The 7368-nt window shown below is 39.0% G+C and overlaps 1 pseudogene across 1 annotated transcript; it reads left to right on the plus strand.

Annotated features, from left to right (window-relative positions):
• The first annotated feature begins 6145 nt into the window (after positions 1-6145).
• LOC307100594 (olfactory receptor 7E24-like) lies at positions 6146-7137 on the plus strand (annotated as a pseudogene). Its single transcript has one exon. The product of its transcript is annotated as an olfactory receptor 7E24-like (transcript).
• The last annotated feature ends 231 nt before the right edge of the window (positions 7138-7368 follow it).

Consider the following 7368-nt stretch of genomic DNA (forward strand, 5'->3'; position numbering starts at 1 on the left):
AAAGATACTATACATATTTGCAGAGGTAGAAGTCTGAGCTTTCTGAGAAACTATCCAATAACTTATTTAATTTAACCACTACTCCATATAGCCTACCAGCTTCACTATAGTGAATTGAGTATCTAATTGGCTTAGTTTATCATTACACTTTTCCTCCTACCATAGCATTCTAAAATGTGCCAACACTCACATGTCCTTCTTCACTTTCCTATACTCCTGCTATTTGGTCATTTGGGATCACCAAAGTTATCTGATGCCATTTAGGAACACACACATAATTAGCATACTTGCCTTGATTGAGACAGGAGAGGCTTCACCCTTTCCGCCATAAAATGGCATTACATTTTTGGAATTGTATATTATTAGTAAGCACACTATCCTAATAATGGTTGAAATCCTTTGTTAAAAAAAATGATCAAACCTTTCTTGACTTCCAAACTTCCCTTAGGTCCCACACGTGGTCTAGAGATGAATGTTTGGCCATTTCCAAGAAGGAACACAAGCACAGAGATTCTGAGATTTCCACACACTCCACATGGAGGGCATGAAAGATTCAGGACTCAAAAATGGATCTCCTTAATCCTGCACCAGGGCACTGTTACCTCCATGTTAGCTAAGGAGTGGTTCTTTCAAACCTACTTGGTCCCCAATGTGAAAGGGAGGGAGAAGAACTGATTTATCCCCTTTTGGTTCAGTGAGTTCACCTGTGAATTAGGAAATATGTCAGTTATTTACATGTGCCATAATGTCACAAACATTGTGGATTTTATGGTTTTCAATAAATAGTCAAGCATTGTACAGTCCAATTTTGAAATCCAAAATGGTAAATAAATTTCTATGAAGATGAAAATTTCATGTGGAGCTTTCATGGAATGGTTATCATAAAACAGACTTCAACGATACTTTCAAATTCATACACTTATAGTAAAAGGTTGAAGTTAATAGAAAATGATAGAAAATGATTTTTGTATTGGAACAAGAAATACTGTCAATTAGGCGTTAGTTAAATTGGAGAAGAAACCTCAGTTCCCCAAGATATGTTATTAGTGCTGGGGCCCCGCCAGCAGGCGAGGGGATCCCAGGGCAGGTGCTAGGCGTGGAAGCCATGGGGGCATAGGCTACCAAGGAGACAGAACTGAACCTCACATCACCCTGCTTGGCCCCAGAGGATGGCTGGTTAGCCAGAGACGGGTAAGGTTCCTCAGGGAAGGAACAACCTAATACAGGCACATTCGCAGAGGGGCCTTCAGGAGAGAACTTGGGGGTCAAAAGAGGTGGGGCACAGACCTTCACCACCCCCAACTTTGCAGGGCCTGAACCCTCACCCCTTTGAGGGAGGTCTCCTGCCCCCATGGCTGCTTCACTTCCCATGCCCAGCTAAAATCGGGACCCAGGTAACAGATAGAGACTTGGCTGACAGCAGCTGCCCTCTCACTGCAACAAGACTTGTTTGAATTGTCTTGTACCCATGGTGTGGGGAAGTGGGTTTTTGATATCTAAATCCAGCCTAGCACCAGGAATGCTCACGGCCTACTCAAGAAGGCAAATAATCCTTTCCACTAATATTTACAGGGTAAAATAAGATTGTTGTTAGTGTATTAAATTTGACAGTAAAATAGTAGTCAAAATTTCAGACTATTTTCAATTGGCTAATTGAAATAAGCGAATATCAAGAAAAATTAATTGTACTGGACAAAAAGCTGTTCCTAAAGTGTTAACTAAAATTTTTATTGGTAGTTCATCTCATGGTAAAATTGCGTAATATGTAATGAGCCTAAAGCAGTCATATTTATTGCAAAAAAATGTAAATTTAAAAGCTATCAAGATTACATTATAAAATGTCCAAAAGCCTCCTAATATTTAGATAAAAAAAAGGGGGGGATAATAGAAGAATGTCATGTAAGGAAAAATATCCTTTAAGTAAATTACATCTAGAAAATTTTTACTTTAGAAAATTAACTTTTCATTTGTAATGCTAACAGCAAGACACCCATGAAAAACATACATGCTGTCAAAACAAGCCAAAGGAAATTCGTCTGGGCAAAAAATGAAAAAGGATCCCAAGTCAAATTTATAGAAAAGATTCCTTTATTAACTTTTGGTCGAGAATATGTTTGTATATTTTCAGAAAACAACTCCAAGACCATGTTGATTCAGGCAACAGAGAGGAATTGACAGGATTGTTCCAGCCATGAAGATAGAAGAGAAACAGTCCAGAGGTGGGAGACGCTGACGAAGCCTCACCATACTAGCAGTCAGCATCTGTGCATCACTGCAGGTTGCCCAGACCAAACCAGAGAGGGTCGGACCTGCATTACCACCATTTGTCCACCATCCAGAACTGAAATATCATTGCTGACATGTACACATAAGGAACAGTTTGACATTAAAATTAGGACTAAAAGAACTGTTGGCCCAGAAAGAAACTCACTACAGACTGATGCATTTGCCTCTCAGCATAACCATTATTACTTGTCTCATTTTCGTTTCTTATGAATGTGTTTCTAGTATCACATGCTCTCACTCATCTAGGGGAAATAATGAACAACATAAACTGATGAACAAAAACAGACCCAGAGACAGGGAAGCATCGATCAGACTGTCAAACCTTAGAGGGAAGGTATCAGAGGGTGGGGGTAAGGGGGAGAGATAAACCAAAGGACTTGTAGGCATGCATATAAGCCTAACCAGTGGTTAAGGACAACAGGGGTGTGGGGACATGCGTAGGGAGGGGTTTGGGATGGAAATGGGGGGATGAGGACAAATATGTGATACCTTAATCAATAAAGAAATTAAAAATAAAAAAAATATCTTTCCAAGAAAAAATAAAAATAAAAAATAAATTGCACATGTACCAATTTGTTGGGAAGCACAAGAGACTTGGTTGGAAAGTTGTAAGGAGGACCTTCTGATAAAAGGGAAGTGTGTGGAAGGCTGCCTGCTCTGTTTATTGGCATTCCAACCTAAAGGAGATTCAGGGGAGTGTGGAAGGCAGTGCCCCTAATTATTCCTTGACTCTTCCAAATAAGTCTGTGTGCATTCAAACCATCAGGTGTTTACTGGAATCCTTAATCTTAATCCCTGAATGTCCTTGCTAGAGGACAATGTAAACACATGTGTCCTCCCAAGATTACTCACCCTAATGCTTGTATCTAAAGATAAAAATTCCCATAAAGGCCTAATAAGGCAGGCAATAGAGGCTGCTCTGGTCACTAGAGCCAGGGAACCCCTTAGCCCTCTCTTTCACAGTCAAACTGTGTCAGAGTTATCTGTTCATCCTTAGTTCAGAGGCTGCAGATTAGCCCGGCACCAATTATTAGAAGTTGAAATATTAATCACCACTAACTTATCAATACAAATTCTCACTTGTGTGAAATCAAGAGAGATGCAAGAATTTTCATGGAATTGTGGTATGAAGAAACTGATATAAATAATAATATAATAGAAATATAAAATATATAATGTAAAATAAATAGGTAATATAAAAATAAAATGTATTAAATTATAAATATATGTTAAATATATTTTTACATTAATCAAATTTATATTAAAATGTATAGACATAAATTTATAAACCAAATAAAATGAAGTCTTCCCTCACATAATAATGTGTATCAGTAAAATGTTTAAGGTCAATGTATGTACTGCATAAAGAAACTTGAACACACTGTTGTGGTAAGGAGTACATTTAAGTGATAATGTGTATAGTATACTGGTTAGGCAAGGTTTTAAGAAAACTGCTTATGGGTACATAAGTCAACATTGACAAAAAAGAAAAATGCCCACCAAACCAATGACACTGGTTGCCTTTGGGCAATGAGTATATATAGAAATGGGATTGAATTAAGATACCAATAAAAATAAAAATTTATCAGTAATGTTTCAAATCTCTCCACAACATGAGATGTGAAGGAAATATTGTTAAATGTTTATATTTTTAATGTGGGTGGTGGGTATTAATGCCAGTAATAATAGGTAATATCAAAGGAGTATTACCTAAGTGTTTGGTAGTATTCTAAGGCAGTGTTTCTCAATTCCGGCTACACCCCAGGACAACCAAGAATCTCATATGTAGAGCTGCTGCATAAATTGGTTCTAGGCTGCGGCCACAGTCTCTGTATATTTTGAAAGAAACACAGGCAAATCTATCAATCAACTGGAAATAAGAATCACTGGTTTAAGCAACGTAAGTGATTTTTTAAACTTTCTTACAATAATATTTAAAGATAGCTTCAATTATTATCTCAATTTTACACCAGCGGAAACTGCCCAGATATATTTACATTGTTCTATTTTGCATTTTTTCTCAATTGAATCATAGTGTGATCTGTCAAAATAATAAACTTTCTGGTAGCTGAAGAAAGAGAATTTCAATCACTGTGTCAGAAAAGATTGATATGAATATCTACTATCTAGGCACTAGAGGCCTGGTGCCCGGAATTATGCACCGGTGGGGTCCCTTGTCCTGGCCTCTGGGGATCAGGCCGAAACCGGCTGTCCGACATCCATGAGGGGTCCTGGATTGCAAGAGGGCGCAGGCCAGGCCTAAAGACCCCACAGGTGCACAATCAGGGCCAGGGAGCAACCGTGGGAGGTCTCAAGGATGTCGGGCCCATCTTGCACAGCCCCAATCAGCCAGACCCCAGCAGCAAGCTAACCTACCGGTTGGAGCCCCGTTGTCAGTGAGTGTCATAGCGACTGGTCGAGTAGTCAAGCAAATGGTCGGACACTTACAATATTAGGCTTTTATTATGCAAGATAAGAAATCTTGGTCTTAGACCTCACAGTGGGACCTCCCCAATGCTAAACTCCTCAACTATAAATAGGAAAGATTATGATCAGAAAAACAAAAGTAACAGTCCTATATGAAAAGCTGTTCAACATCACTATCCATCAGGGAAATGGAAATAAAAATCACAAAAGTATATAACCTCACACCTATCAGAATGGGTATTATAAAAAAGAAAATCTTATATGTGGTATCTAATCAATACAATAAACTGATGAGGAAAATATATCCAGGGACATAGAAGCATGGAACAGACTGATAAATCTCAGAAGGAAGGTAGTGGTGGGTGGGGTGGGTGGGGAAAGATTAACCAAATAATTTATATTCATATATGCATAACCCATGGACACAGAGAACAGTGTAGTGAAGGCCTGGGGAGGGGCGGAGGGGTCTAGAGTGGAGGGGGTTAATGGGGAAAAAAGGGTGACATTTGTAATACTATCAACAAAAAAGATAAATTAAGGGAAAAAATACACATTTTGGGGAGGATGTGGATAAAAGTGAACCCTGGTACACTGTTGGTGTGAATAAATATCCTACAGGCATTATAATAAACAATATGGAGGCTCCTCAAAAAATTTTAAACTAGTACGACTTGAAAAAAGGACTTTAAAATGACTTAAAGGATACCTCTCATGCTTGAGTCATCACTTATTTCTATGTAGGAGAAACAGAAAAGCAAAGAATGGTAAAACTCCTGAAGATAACTATCACATAAAAACATTTTCTGATTATGAACATTGAACTTTCATTTAGAATCCAGATTACACAATCCTGTCTTTTATACAGTGTTGAAATACTCTAAATAAAGGAACTATCTAGTTAGCATTGTATTTTAATAAAAGAAGGTATATTTAGCTACTTCTTAATTTCTTAAAATTAGAATGATTTTTTCCTTAAAGGGGGATGGGTGTTTCTCATTATATTTATTTACACACACACACACACACACACACACACACACACACACACACACACACATATATATTAAAGAAGTAGCTGTGTTTTCCTGTGATTATGGCTTTGTTATCTCTAATGTTCCTGCTCCTCTGATACTTTTCAATGGAGTTTCTGGACAGTAAAGTGTATATAGAAAGAGGTGAATAACATGGAAACCAATAAAGAAAGACAATAGTGTGGTGAAGGCCTGGGTCTGGGGGCGGGGCAGGCTGGAAGGGTCAAGGTGGGGGTGGGGAAAGGGTACATCTGTAATGCTTTCAACAATAAAAAAAAATAAAAGAAAGAAACAGTTCTAATTAAATAGGATTTGTCATACTGAGAAATATTGGTAAAGGTACTGGGGTATATGACCTCAGGAGTGAATATCTTGAAAACAGAATATGCATAGTATTCTGTATGCTCATTTACTTATTTTCCTTTTCCCAATCCTCTTCTAAAGGTGCCCTGGCTACATGGAACCACAAAATCTATCACACGTCTCATAATTCTTCCTCCTGGGTCTCTCCGATGACCTGGAACTGCAGCCTCTGCTCTTGGGGCTCTTCCTGTCCATGTACCTGGTTGCCGTGTTGGGGAACATGCTCATCATCCTGACTGTCAGCTCTGACTCCCACCTGCACACCCCCATGTACTTCTTCCTCTGCAACCTGTCCTTGGCTGACATCTGCTTCATTTCTACCAGTGTTCCAAAGATGATTGTGGGCATCCAGACTCACAGCAGAGTCATCTCCTATGGGGGCTGCCTGACACAGATGTCTTTTTTGATTCTTTTTGGATGCATGGATGACATGCTTTCGACTGTCATGGCCTATGACCGGTTTGTGGCCATCTGTCACCCTCTGCACTACTCAGCCATCATGAGCCCATGCCTCTGCTGCTTCTTAGTTTTGATGTCATTTTTCATCAGCCTTTTGGACTCCCAGCTGCATACTTTAATTGTGTTACAACTTACCTGCTTTAAAGATGTAAACATTTCTAATTTCTTCTGTGATCCTTCTCAACTCTTTCATCTTGCCTGCTCTGACACCTTCACCAATAACATAGTCATGTACTTTGTTGGCGCCATCACTGGTTTTCTCCCTATCTCAGGGATCTTTTTCTCTTACTATAAAATTGTTTCCTCCATTCTGAGAGTTCCATCGATAGGTGGGAAGTATAAAGCCTTCTCCACCTGTGGCTCTCACCTGTCAGTTGTTTGCTTATTTTATGGAACAGCTATTGGAGGTTACCTTGGATCAGCACTGTTGCCTTCCCCAGGAAGGACATGGAGCCCTCAGTCATGTTACACTGTAGTCACCCCCATGCTGAACCCTTTCATTTACAGTCTGAGGAACAGGAACATTAAGAGTGCCTTATGGAAGCTCTACAGCAGAACAGACTACTCTTAACACCTCTATAATCCCTTTTGGAGTGTAGTTAGAAAATCTAACAAAACCAAACATGTAGACCAGTGAACACTGTTTCCTTAGTCATATTGTGTTTAGTCTCATGGTTTTCATTCCTCTCCATGCTTCACATATGAACTTTACTTCTTTTGAATTGAATTGGCAGAGTAACCTGGGATCCTTTGTATATCATCATAATTGCATAATAAATGCATTGACTCTGGTATCCAGTTG

The sequence above is a fragment of the Cnephaeus nilssonii genome, assembly GCF_951640355.1.
Source record: "Cnephaeus nilssonii genome assembly, chromosome: 5".
NCBI lineage: Eukaryota > Metazoa > Chordata > Mammalia > Chiroptera > Vespertilionidae > Cnephaeus > Cnephaeus nilssonii.